This window comes from Onthophagus taurus, chromosome 1 (assembly GCF_036711975.1).
Source record: "Onthophagus taurus isolate NC chromosome 1, IU_Otau_3.0, whole genome shotgun sequence".
Classification (NCBI taxonomy): Eukaryota; Metazoa; Arthropoda; class Insecta; order Coleoptera; family Scarabaeidae; genus Onthophagus; species Onthophagus taurus.
In genome coordinates, this window is record NC_091966.1 from 26,559,140 (window position 1) to 26,573,968 (window position 14,829).

At 32.5% G+C, this 14,829-nt stretch overlaps 1 protein-coding gene across 1 annotated transcript in view; it reads left to right on the top strand.

Moving 5' to 3' along the window:
• The first annotated feature begins 1,465 nt into the window (after nt 1-1,465).
• LOC111415967 (protein embryonic gonad-like) overlaps nt 1,466-14,829 on the top strand; it is a 76,010-nt gene continuing 62,646 nt past the window's right edge. Inside the window, exon 1 of the mRNA XM_023047877.2 lies at nt 1,466-1,560. The gene's annotated coding sequence lies outside the window, so the exon portion shown is untranslated. The remainder of the gene's footprint in view (nt 1,561-14,829) is intronic.

Below are 14,829 nucleotides of genomic sequence, written 5' to 3' on the forward strand. Positions count from 1 at the left end.
TTGTAAATTTTCCATACAAATTTTTGAAATTGTGATGGTATGACTGGCAAAATGTGTTTGAACGTTTAGATTCATAGTATAAAGAACACTTCTTCAGATTAACGCAATCAAACTCAGCGTTTTCAAATTTTATTGGACGTCCGGCACGTTCAACAAGAAGAACGGCATCCGCCGTGAGCTCTAACCGCCAGGACGGGTCTTGGGCATCAATTAACAGCTGTCAATATTTTTTTTACCGCCCGTTTAATTTAACACCTATCGACACAAATTATACCTAGTGTACGAGTATTAAAAATGCCCGAACAGGAAACGTCCCGATTTATTTAAATTTAACGTTTTCTTCTTTTATTACACATTATTTTTCTCATTGTGTTATTCTTCTTCTCCACGGTTAATCGGTGTTTATGTGTGCACCTATTGTGTTACATCGTTTCGTTTTTATTGCTACATTACTGTAAAGCAATCCAATTTACCGGACCACCTTCGGTAAGGTTGCCTTCGTAAGGATTTAAGTCATCGTAAAAATGTCTTCTTCGAATCCGCCTTTGCGTGTACCTGGACAATCAAAAGATTCAAAAGGGGCGTGTTGTAAAGACATTAATTCAGCGCCAAGGAAACACGTTCACATGTGTACGTCTCTTTTTATTACTAATAACTTATTAGAGCGTCCTCAACAGGCATGATGTATTAATAAGCACCAGTGACGTTATTAATTTGTATATAGGGTATACCACGGACATTATCTCCGAACATCTTGCAAGCTAATAATTACCCATGGGCGTTACGACCGGTTAAAATGTATAATTAACTAAATTAACCGAGCTCAGTAATTGGTATATGGACGTGATGTTCTTGAAATCATCCTTTCTTATGGTGATATCACCACGCGAAGGATAAAATCGAAGAAACGACACATCAAAAAGTCGAACGAATTTGGTTATTTATAGAGGAGTTGATTTATTATCTTGTTATTACAGGTCCAAGATGAATATTAAAAGGTAGCCGTCAGATTCCATCATAAATGATTATCTAAAATTATAACACTAATCTAGAAATTAATAGCATTTTTAGTGCTATAAATCAATTATCAAAACTTACTTCGAAGTGATTTATTCCAATTCTAAAGATATAATCTCAATACCTATTCCAATTAAATAAAAAAAATCCAACTAGCATTGAATTGGAAACCCATTATCCACTTATTTTATTTTGTATACCCAGACACTTGTTACAATTGAAAAATATATCCACCTCGATCCTATCCCATGAAGACCTCTTGATGTTCTTATAGGTTGTACCCCCGGAAGAACACCGTGGGATAACCAATGGTTAGAAATCGAGGCGTGCTCAAACTCCGGGAGGGCGGTCTTGAAAATGATCGCACTGTCACGTAGCGCCTCGTGACGGTTGCAAAGAGAACTAACAGATTCAACTCCGGGTACAGGTGATGGGATGCTGTTCAGTACTTGTGCGACTCACGCGCTGCTCACCTGCCTCATCTGGGATGCTTTGCAAGCCGCTGTAAGGTCGGAATGTCGCGGACTCCGTTCTTCAGGAAAGGTCAGTACTTTTTATTTTCAAAAATTGATGCGTAAAGATAATTTTTTCCAAAATAAATAAGCCCAAATTTATAAAAATTTTAATTTATGGTATGTATTACAATATTTTTGAATTGGAGATTTCAATAGTGGATTAGGCTACGAAACAAATTCTCAATGATGGGTTAAGCAACGAACTGGATTTTCCGTTAGAATAACTCAAAAAAAAACATTTAAAGTTTTTAGGTGAATTATTAGAACGATGCAAAAAACGATGGGAATCCCAACAGATCACACACGTGATGAACCCGGACCTTTGTACATCAACGTTTAGGATGTGTTAACAGTTAAACAAATTTAAAGTTTTATTATTTACTTTTGGGTGTGTTGTATTGACTTTTAATTTTCCTTAGCTTATACAGGGGTGTCATCAAAATGTTTTTTTTTTGTTAAATTTCTTTTAATTATTATTTGAGTCATCGATAAGAAATAAAATCGCAATAAACCTTTATACGTTTCACGATTGGAGTATAGAGATAAAGAGAACGACAAAGCAGTATACTGGAGGAAACCGAACGTAAATGTAAATCTACTTGTTGAAGCGAGCTGGGCCGTAATTTGAATGGCTTGCTGTAAACCGGCAAACGAGCAATGTTTAATTAAATGTTCGACCGGATCGCGGCCAATAACTCGCAAGGTTCCGAGGCGAGTCTCCGTCGTCGTCGTCGTCGGGCCCTCGTTTCTGTTTTCAATGAAACCATAACGATAGAGATGCATTAAAGTGGATATCTGTATAATTGCGACCGTACGGTGATAACGCCCGGGCGAGTCTCGAAGAAAACCGGTAGCGATCGGAGATTAATTTAAAACTGGATCTATTCCAACGGATCTAAACAGACGACCAGAACGCGGTGCCATCTCAAGAGGAATGCGTAGGATTTTAGTGCTTTTTGAGCTATAAAACGGAATGCTTGACAAGAATATACCACGGTTTTTAGAACAAAGCACAAATTGGACACCTGTATATACAAACATACAGCCTACGTGTTTCTTTTATTAACATATCAACAAAAGTCGTTAAATTTTGAAATTGCAAGATATTCAAACTCGACAGTTGAAAGGTATTGAAACATAAAGTATCAGAAGTACTCAACCCAATAACGATAATGATTCTTTACCAATTTTATATGTTTAAAATAGTAAACAAGTTGTCATCCAATCGAAAATTTATTGTATAGCTTTCATGGAAATCGATACTAAAATATTATTTTCGCTTTTCTTTAATGAAAATAGAAGAGGGGAATTATTACATTATTACGTTTCTTGTAAGAGTCTAAATAAAACGAAGCAGGTCGAGCTATGGCACATTTCTTGAAGTAATTGAAGAATGACCGAAATGGCTCCGACGCTCAACTCAATTTTCGCTCCAAGTTTAGTTTGTAGGTCGTTTTGTAATCTGTCATTTCAGAAAAGAATAACATTTTCCCGCTGTGAAAGAAAGTCATTTTTTAAACGCTGCTTCTTCGTTTCTTCTTGAGTTAAATAAATAGAATGGATCAAGAAAACATAACTTTTCTGCCTTGATATATAAATAAAACAATAATATTTAAACGTACTCATCAAATTCAAAATTGAATACTACATTTAAGAAAATTATGGAATTTAATACTAATTTGATTGATTTTAATATTTTTTAAAATAATGCTTCAATCTCAGATTGTCAAACAACAAAAGACCAGATTAAATAAGTTGAAATCAGATAATGAACATGATAAATATGCAAGATAATATGATAAAAGAAACGAAAATCGAGGATGTCATCATCTATCAAGAACTTGAATAATTTTGTCATGTGTATTGGAAAAAACTAAATGGTTTTTGCTTATTTGATGATCTGACCTACAAATGTTACATCAAAATTCGATAATCATGAGACGACAAGTCGTAGGATAAAATATCTTTTATGCACTTACTTTTGTAAACATGTTAGTGCTTTATAACAATTAGATTTTTAGGTAACTATATTATATATTTTATTATTTCACAAAATTTTAGCTAAGGATTGCGTTGTATCTGTTTCGATAGAATTTAATTGATTGAGGATTCAGCTTTTAGTGCACTTATTCACTATTGAAAGTAAAAATCAAATTATAATCTGATAATAAAAATTGATGATCAATTTCATACACAACTTTAACAAAACTATAGCTTTAAAAATAGACATTCCGCTTTACACTTAACATTCTTTTGGTGGATAGTTGAAAGTAGATATTGTTAAGTGTTTAATAAATAATATTTGAAATTACTTTAGATAATAATATAAATATTTGAACTTACTACCAGAACAAAAAGAACATAAAAAGTGCTCATGATACATAATTAACCACTTCACTTCGGTTGTCTCTGCGCCAGGATAATTAAGGAGGCAAAAATATCACGTAGTTTTACTTAGGGTTTCGGTTAACCGATGGAGCCACCGAACGTTGGAGACGGACTAAAGACCTTCACTTTGTTTAGCCAATTTTTATAATTTCGTACTAGTAGAGATTTAATTATTTGTTGTTACACCCAAAGAACTTAGCAACTCCAGCAACGCTATCACGGTAGCGTTAATTAATAATAAACAAAATAACAAGATGGATAATACAGGGTGTAATAACAATAAATTCACTTTTTCAAATGTTGCACAAGAAGTGACGTACATGGGTTCCGCATGCGTAGTGTTGAATTAACACAACTATTAGAGAAACAATCAGCAGTGTAATGGTAAGTGTAATAAACTTTCTTCTTCCTATCTCTCTAGACCATCGGATCTGTTGTTCATTGTATGTATTGGACATACTTAGTACAACCTTAAGTTACAATTAATTTATCATTACTATTAAATTGTACCTGAATAACAAGCAAAGCGAATACGGGCTAAGTGTGCATTTTCCCATGATTAAATCTTGCTTAAACTAAATTTAGTTACATACTATAAAAGTTCGTGAGATTTAGTTATCTTCAATCTTCTGAGTTCCTATTGTTCAAGAATAGCTTCAACGTTGGGATTCAGGCTTTTTCATGCTTCACTGATAAATCTTAGAATAGTTCGTAGACCCATTTGATTTTGAGGTCATCATGTAATTCTTGCTTAATTATGGACTGATAAAGTAGTGTCTTTGATCGCTGACCAAGTTGGGAGCTTTTACCGACTAACCAGTATATTTTTCTACTTTGGAGTTTAATCTGCTCAGTCTAACATGATACTTCCAGTTTAGTCTGTCGTCAAGATGGATACCAATATATTTTGCTGATTTTGATTGAGGCATGGGCATCCAATGGTCCTAAGACACTGCCTTGTGGAACTCCAACCATGATCGGTTTGAATGTTGAGTATGCACCTTCATGCGACACTTTAACTCTCTTTCAGAAAGATATGATTCCAATAGTCGGCAGTAATTCCACCGCAACTTTTTGCCCAACTTGTAGTCAAGTCCATGGTACAAACGCCTGTGAAACACACTACAGGACGGTTTCACTCTACGCATTTGATGTCTTGTGATTACGAACTTCAAACTTGAAATTGGTATGTTGATGTGTGGGTTAAGACGTTTTAATAGTATGTCACAAGTAAGTTAACATGATGATTGCTTTTCTTTGCAGTTCTTTTAATAATCTAGGTGAAATATCACTAATTCCAGGAGTTTTTTTAGGGTTACTATTGTTATCGATTTCCAGGGTTTCACCATCTGCCATTGTTCTGAACCATATTGGTGTTCTTAATTCTGTCCCAACTGGTCTTACCTGTGAGTGTTCTCAGGGTCTTCATTTCTGCTACTCTTAACATGCTGTTAGTTTAGTTTATGTTTCGCGCAACGCTATAACTCATTATCAAGCGGATCATAAATTATCTTGTAGACAGCCTGAAATAGCAAACGCTTTGAGGGCCTGACATCTCAGGTCCTGTACGGTATCGTGAAGGCTTGTGATATGGACACCCAAGTAGGAAAGTTCCATGATTTGTTCGAGGGGAGTGTTGTTGACTGCCAGCTTACATCTTGTTGGCTCCATTGCTATCAGCTATCACCATGCATTGAGACTTGAGGTAGGTACAGCCATATTCAGGTTTCGCTCAGTTGATAGAACTTGTGTAGTTGTCTTTGTAGGTCATTCTCAGAGTTGGTGATTATGTAATTTTTTTTTGAAAAGGTTTAAAGTTATCACTTCTTCGATTATTTTGTTCATTAATAAGTAGAACAAAGATGGGTTGTGACTATCGCCTTGTCGGATGTACCAAGTATCACGATGTAACTAACCGAAGTAGTTCTTCCCCGGTCCTTACTCTATTCGTGTTATCAGTTTAATTTATCTATTTTGTTTATTGTTAATTTGTGTTTGTTTTTGGCCATATTAAAGTTTTTTGTTCAGGTTTCCGCTGCATTCTTCCTTACATCTTATCGCACAAATAGCTCTTGGGAGCAGACACATTACTTCCAAGATAATAAACGCAGAATTTGATTGTTCTGCAATTTTGGTTTTTGCTTCCTAAAATGTATTAGTTGATAGGGATTCATATTTACAGATATAGTAGATGGCGTTAGCAGTAAAGCGTGCTGAGAAATTGAACATGCTGGGTGGATTAGTTTAGCTGATGGTGTATGAAACTGCGAAAAGGTTACCGGTAACATTATTTCCATTCAAATAATATACAAAAATGTAAACATTATCGGATTATAAACTTATGAAAGCAAATATACATATATAGACCTTACATTAGAAAGAGCGGTATCTCGATTTTACGCCAGACTTGGAAGAAAGCAAGACCTTCTCTGTTACAGACGCTGCTACAAAAACTTTTGACGTTAATACATTTGGATTATAAGGTCATATTCTGTAGATTCTGAGTGAAACAATTCAACAATTTCGTATTGGAGAACAGCGTAGCCAGGATTACATACCTGCTACTATTCACATTCCTGAATGTGCGACTATGCTTTTTTCTTTTCCTGCAATTACTTTTGGAGTATGATTGAGGACTGTCAACACATTCGGTTCGACTATCCATCCTATGTATCCTATGTTCTAAAATACTTTTCTTTTCAACGATTGTCTGGAGATTAGTAAAAAATCTTGTTTTTTCTGACACACAAACATTCATATCATAACGCTTACGACATGATGCATTCCAATCTCTTTCAGCCCCTTTTTATAGTTGTATTAAATGAAAATTAAAAGAGTAAACACTAATTCCCAGGTAGTATTTAATGCAGCCATCAAGTTGTCTAGAGTTTCCTGCAAGTTGTATCCCCATGTTATGAGTGATGACGGTTTATATCATCATAAGGGTACTGGTATTGTACCGAACTATACATTTTCGAAGAATTACATCATTAACACCATTTGAACTTGCATTACTTCATCTACTTACTTTCACCTCTTTAAGTTTGTTTGATATCCTGCAGTAAAACATGTGTGAAAACAAAATTTTGGTCCATTTTTCTTGTTAGTTGCCTGTGTAGTGTTGTCTTAATCTAACAACGATAACTTTTAGTTTACCGTTTTGACCTTTCTTCACCGAGTAAGCTCATAAAGTATTTATCGCGCTGGAGCTGCTGATATAATTACTCACATATAATAGTTTCTCAATATAATAACTTGGAGCCAAAACGATTAATTATTTTAATTTGCTATTCTAATAACGTTTTTAATTTAATTTTTACTCAATTAAAATTTTAAGGTTTATACGAAAACATTGCTTCGTATTTTCTAGTACAATGTCATGGAAAGTTTCTTTGAATCTTCTCGAATGTAATAATGATTGATGTGAAAGTGAGGAAGACATATAAGTGGAATGCAAGGAAGGCTTTGTGTTTTAATTGAAATATATGTTTGATATTACTAATAAACAAGCGATTAAGTGTTTCTTAAAAAGATATTTAGTATGGAATGTTGTGAGACAGCTTGATTACTTACGATAAGATCTAATAACGAATATTTCCACTTATGAGATTTCTAAAATGAAAAGGCATAATTGAACTTACGAAAACTAGTTCGACTTACGGGAATATACAATATTGCGAAATGTATATTTATGCATAATCCGCAACCACATATATGTGAAGCTTTATAGTCATCAATTGCGAGTTATTACATCCAGAAGTTTTTAAAATTTAGAGTTGGTTGTAACTCCAATAATGTATTTTTCAATTATTTTGTAGTTTTAAAATAACAATTTGTTTTAAACCTTATGAAGTCGAAATTAAGAAAAAAATTAACTTATTAAAGTTTGAATTTCTAAATACCACTTTCGTACCAGTTCCGATTAAACGATTAAAATGAAATTTTACTCCTAATTACATACATACACACAGACAAAATGCTTAAAATAGTCGAAATGGATTATATAAATCGATGTATAGATTTTGCACAATTGTATATGCGAGAAGTACAAATGAAAAACTAGAAACAATTAAAATACATTCTATGGAAGTTAAACATACGCAGGCAGTAGGACAGTATCGCGATCTTGCCTGGATATGGAATTCGAAATGTTGAAGTGTAGTTATAGCAGTTTTTCAATTACCAGTTTTCTATCCTGATCAAGATTGTACGGGTGCGGTTGAGTCGATGTGGTGATTTACTTTGACGAATGATGGTCTTATGTCCTTTTCTCTACATCTCCGTAAAAAACCATTCAAAAACCTTGACAAACTTCTATTCCCAGTAGACAACATCTACTGATCATCTATATACAACTGATCAATGTTTAGTAAGTAGGAAACTCTTGACACTACACGAATGCTTTACGACAAATGTATTAGCTTTTCAATTAATGAATAGAATCTAAATATTTGTGTTTATGATTTTTTATGATTTGGATGGTTTTCACAAATGAATTCAATGATTTGCTGTACATTTTAAACTTTCTTCATCGACCATGGAATCGTAGTCCTTTTTTTATCATTAAAACTTTCTTCGTCATAAGGTTGGTCGTCATTGCTTATAACCACTACAAAACTCTTCCTTCTTTTAAACAACTCAACCGCACATTGAATACCATCTTAATCACTACAAATCCAAAACACAGACTGTTAGGTATATTTATAAGCAAACTGTAACACAAGGTTTTGCAACAATCTATATTTAAGGAGATATGCAGACCAAATTGCATTCGAATCTCCGATATATTGATTGTAAATGTACTCAACTTTATGTATATTTGTTCAAACACTTACTAAAAGTACAAATATTTGTTTAGTGCCAAAAAAGAGATGAATTAAAAAATTTAATCATAAATTGTGATAACCACAATTTTTCATGTTTTTCACAAGAACAACATATCCGACATGCTAGAGATTTCCTTCCATTTGACCAGGATAATAACTGTGTAATAGAGTTAACTGCAGCACTATACTTATCATGACTGCAATTCATCAGCTTAAGAAATCCGATCAATTAATAAATAGACAAGGTTTAACAGATCGTTTAAGCAACGGTTGAAAAATTAGTCACAGACCCAAGCAAACAAATTAAACCATTTTCGGTGGTCCGATATTAACATTAGCAATAAGTATACATAATTAAAGGTGAATTGCATACGGAAAAATAACTTCCAAATCAGTGTAGATTATAGACTGTATGAGATTATATTAAATGTGTCAATGCTCTCAGAGCTCGTTGTTTTGAATGCTCGTTGTGGTTTCGTTGTAACAGCACTTACTTCATCTAATTTATTGCTAAACGTTACAGCTTTGCTATTTTGCCATCATAGTCTCTCGATGAATGTAACAATGAATCCATTTAATGTTTGGTCAACGGCCTTCAACTGACCAAAGATCCCGTTTTATACCCGGACATAACCCCGGTACTACCAGTTGTAACTCCAACACATTTATCCCAGGTAATACCATGTTTGGAAACGAACTGATCAATGGCATTGAAAATGTCTTCACCATATATATGTATATATATATAATACAATTGAAACTCGCAAATAAATATAACGAAAAGTAGCACATCAATGATACTCATTCAACACTAGCTGTAAAATCTAATTATTCTGCATATTTTTCATTGCATTTTTATTCATGGAATTCTTGTTTATATTGCATTATTTAGAACAATCGTGATTTTGGTTGAACACCAAAGCTGTCAGCTGATTTTTGGTACCGATTGGTTTATTGTTAAAAAACTAAGAATTAAGAAAGAATTGTTCAGATATTACAAAAAAATTCGATTTAAAGAATGTTTTTGTGTTGACTGTTAACAGCATGTTTTATTTTTTATTCTCGCATAAACAAAGTATATATGACGTTTAAAAAAAGATAAATTATTCTACATACGTAGAGCACTCTTCAAAGCAGCAAAAAAAGTCTTTATTAACATAGCTCCACAAATCAGTTGTTTCAGGGACTATAGCTGATTAGTTGATTTTATATTCTCACATACAATGGTCGTCATCAATAGTCATCATGTTTTTTGTGATCTCCTAATAGGGGAAATTTTGGATTAAATAATATGTACCACTGTTTATTTACTAAATGCGTTTACAAACAAAATATTTGGAAAACGACTATAATTTAGTGTTTTTGTGAACACTTTTTTAAAGTTGATATGAATATTTATAAATTTGGTGTTATTTAAATTCAGAAAAGATTCAGAAATTAACTTGTTTTGATAAACAACGCCTTTCGTGTACGCATTTTATTGCGTACTATTAAATTAAATCACTCACATTTTATTTATAACCAGAAATTAGGGAATACCGTGTTTTCTTAATCAAACTTTCGATCGATGACATATACAACGTTATATATAGATGCGAGAAAGTTGATTGCAAACCACTCCGGTTTTTTAATAATTAAGAAAATAAAGTAATTTAAATTATATAATGACACTTGATGGTATTTATGAGATGTTTCGTTTATTTTTACCCTCATCATCTTATCTATGACCATTTTTTACTATATAGTGTTTTCCCAGTTAAATAATATTTTCTGATAATATAGAACGTAACAAGGAGAGATTCTACACATGACAAAGATAACGGCTAAAAGGGGGTAGAAAAATACGAACATCTGGGATCACGACCAGTAAACATGGCAAGGTAGATGAAAGAGAACACTCAGCATGGGTCGGAAACTTTGACAACGTTAGGCAGACACAAATTAAAAAGAGTTACAACAAAGATAAATTATCTGCGAAACATATTAAGAAATACAAGAAGAGTCAGAGAGTTTGAGTTCTCTAATAGAGGAGAAGGAAGATAAAAAGCTAAAATGGTATGGTCACTTAGTTCGAATGGATGAGGAAAAAATATCAAAGAAAGTATTTAATATGTAACCAGAAGAAAAAAGAAGACGGGGATACCAAGAATCCAGTGGGAAGACGTAATAGAAGAAGTGACATTGAAAAGGGGAAAAAGTATCGCTGGAGATAACCATTACTTACATGAGATGGAACTGAAACCCAACTTCGTGAGGTAAAATGGAGATTAGAGAAAGAAGAAATTCTTTTGGCAAATGATTCATCCATTTTAATGATTTTGAAATCATTAATAGAGGGTTTCATCTAAAAAAATTGGCTATCACTTTCATCTAACCTTGTAAATAACGTTAAGGAAAAACAAGTGCACAGAAGAACATACATTTCAATCATTTTTATGTAAAATGTAACGTTTTCTTGTTTTCTCTGTCGCTTATCTAACATTAAAAAGATCATTCTGTATAATATGTGGGTACTTGATTATTTAACTTTAAATATAAAAATTTGGACTCAAAATTTCTTAGATTTGTTTCTTATCAACAATAAAAATTTCATAGAAATCCAAATTTATAAAAAACTCACAAACATAATTCCACAAAATTTATTTCATCATTACTCTCACAAAGCGCAACTATACGTTCTAATACAGCTTTATCCTATCAACTCAAATAAATTAACATAATTAAACCTATCGGAATTAATAATGGCTTTCTATATATCACATTGCGTCATTAATTAATAATTTCTAAATACAAGATATTAACTCAACAAGAAGCCTTTAGAGTATCTTACAAATAAATCAAAATAAAATTTATAGATCAATAAATTTTCCAGTTAAAATAGTTTGTAATATTCAAACCATTTTTCATACATATAATTTTAATATATCATTTAGATATTTTAATACCCTATAAAGATCATTTAAAAGAAAATAGATAAAATGGTGCTTATAAACTGGAACGCTACTCAGTTCTATTAATAAAATAATGGATGATATATGTTATTCTACAAACATAATTTCAATACGGATCAGGTTGTTTTGTAACATAAACAAAACAAAGGTTACACATGTTACTTGAATTATGCGAAACACACAACAAAATTGATTTATCGGGCAGATTAAGATCTGTAAAAGTACTCTTTCACAAATACCTCTCTAATAATTTTTTCGAAATATAAATATAATAATAATTCTCGTCAATCACGAGATATGTAGCATGCTTCAGCACTGTATACATGTGAACTTACTTAGACCAATCTCATATAAAAGACCAGTGATGATGATTTACAACTGCATAGCGAGATGAAACATGGTTGAGATAGTTGGCTGCCCTTCGAGAGTTATCGGGTGTGAGCTTAATTAAGAGAAGTAGAGACCTTTTTACACACTACGTTGTGAAACAGAGAGTACTGTCATTTTTGGACGTGCAAACTTGAAAACAGTGGATCCGATTACATCTTTATTCAAACTTGATCAAACCTTATGTATTATGCGGTGTGTGTTTTTAATAGAACGCTACAATATATTGAAGGCTCCACCGCAACTATGTACATATAATTGAAAGTGCTGCAATAACCAGACGATGACAAAAAAAGCCGTGGTTAGCAATCAAAACATGAAGATAAAGTCAAAAGTAACGAAAATGGTGGCAAAGCAATATTTTGACACTTGGAAAGCTACAACGTGACACTGAGAAAGAATAAAGATAAACAACTTGTTTTTGTTCCATTTCTTTCGACGCTGTTATTTATAAACATACCCATCGTAGGATCAACATAATCGATAAAAGCTTTTTATAGATTTATTTTTGAAAATAACGGAGGTAGAGTTAATAGGAATACATTAAGAGAATTTATAGAACGTTAAATTCGAGAAGATAAAATAAAAGACGATATATTGGGAAGATAATATTTAAATTTGGGCAATAGACAAGATGATTAGGGTGCGAATAATGAAAATGAATAGTATTCTTGGTTGCTTGTAGGATTGATGACTACAATAAAAAAAGAGCGTCTAACGGAGTAATTAACAGTATTAAAAAAAAATCTCGCAATGCGATGATCCAGCTTATCAAAACCCTAGACGACTATATGATTCCAATAAATGCTAATAAGGCATCTATTAAGGCCACAATTTATAAAGAAGCACATTGTAGGAATTAATTATTTATTTTGAAATATACCGTAAAATAAATCATATTGACCAAAACTATAATTAATAGATGAATTCCTGCAGACGATTCTAGTCAGCAGAAGATTTCTATCCATAACCGCATACTTTTTGGTGTTATGATAAACTGCAAAATGTTCGGAAAGAATCGACTTTTCCATAAATGTGTTATATTTGAAACTGGCAGGAGCGTTTTAAATTGATTTAAATAGTCATTGCAGAGTCTTATAAAGAAGCAATTAATGCAACTGATTTTTGTGCTTTGGTCTCGCCGTTTTACGAACAACTATTTCAATTTTCGGTGTCGGTTTTCATATGATTGTCAATTAGAAGTTTATATTTAAGCTATAATTTTCTGTTAGTGTGAAATGTACTACAGGAAACTTCCAAAATGCGTTGATTGCATATTGCATCTTATGTCGACGTCTAATATGCAAATATTCAACGCAATCATTATCACTACGGTCATCAACTTACGATTTGGAAGTATTAGCTGATATGAAGGCCCACACAAAGTTTTGGGTTTGCTTATTTGAAACATATTTTATTAATAACAGATTTTGTAGCATTTACAGCTGCTATGAATATTATTGCTATTGTTAGAAAACTTTGATTATGTAATAGAACACCAACTTTGTTCTCGAATGAAGCATTACGAAGCATTCTGATTATTCAAAACTATATGAACTCAGGCATGTGAGTATTTAAACCAACGCCAGGCAAGAGATCAATGGACAAGATGTTTACCTATATTCACTGCGATTTACCACTGTACAGAGAGGTCTCTCTGATACGCAAAAAATGCACTGTGAGATGAAATAGACTTTGATGCCTATAACATAAAAACCTGTGAACAAGAAGAAGATGAATGTAAAGATTCTTTCAACACGAATGCCCAATAGTTGAGATATAGAAAATAGTCAGGACCAAATACTTCACGAGGGTTCAGGAGATAATCATAAAACAATGTAGACGTCCAAGTTGTTAAAATTATCAATTTGATAAGTTATGATTAATCAGGCAACTAACAGATAGTGAGAGCCTTGTCTCTAACTCTCTAAGTGACTCTAATGACTTTGAAGAACAGTATGAAGTGGCTTAAAGGTTATAAGGTTGAATGCCATACAAATACAGATTTTGATACAACAGAAATGGAACATCATGGATCAGAGTTTATTGAACTGTATAGCATAGATGGTGCCATAGGTAGTGCGGAAATATAGAAATTGAACATGTAAATCAAGTAATAAGTGTAAACCTGAAAAAAATATCATTAAATTTATTGGGAAAAATAATGTGTTTTGAACAGTTGAATCTAATACACTAAAATTAAAAACACTAACAACCGGGCGCCCTGTTTGACTTGCATGCCAATCTTGGATGTGCAATTCTGGAATGTTTTCTCATAGATAACGTCATACATTGAACAAAAAAACATTCATAGGATTACTATATTTTTCTTGAATACACTTTTTGTAGATGATGGTACAGATCGGGACATTTTTTGAGTTATTGTGATCTTAATATAAGAAATGGTTTATTTATATTTCATTTTTATTTTGAAATTTTGAAAAAATCTTACAGTATACAAGTATACAAGAGTATAATACGATTGTTATCAACCTTGTGTAAATATGATATAAAAATTATGACACTTAAAGATAGCAAAACGCTTTCACAAGGAGACGAACACTTTCACAAGGAGAACAACAATCTATCAAATCTAATTTTCGGTAATAATCGGAACGCTACAGTTGATAATTGGTAGTCTACCTTACGGAATAATTGGTGAAAGATAAACTACTTTATGTTGGAACCATAAAACAGGAAAATAAAAATAGAAAGTTTTATTAAACGTGTTATCTTAGTGTCATA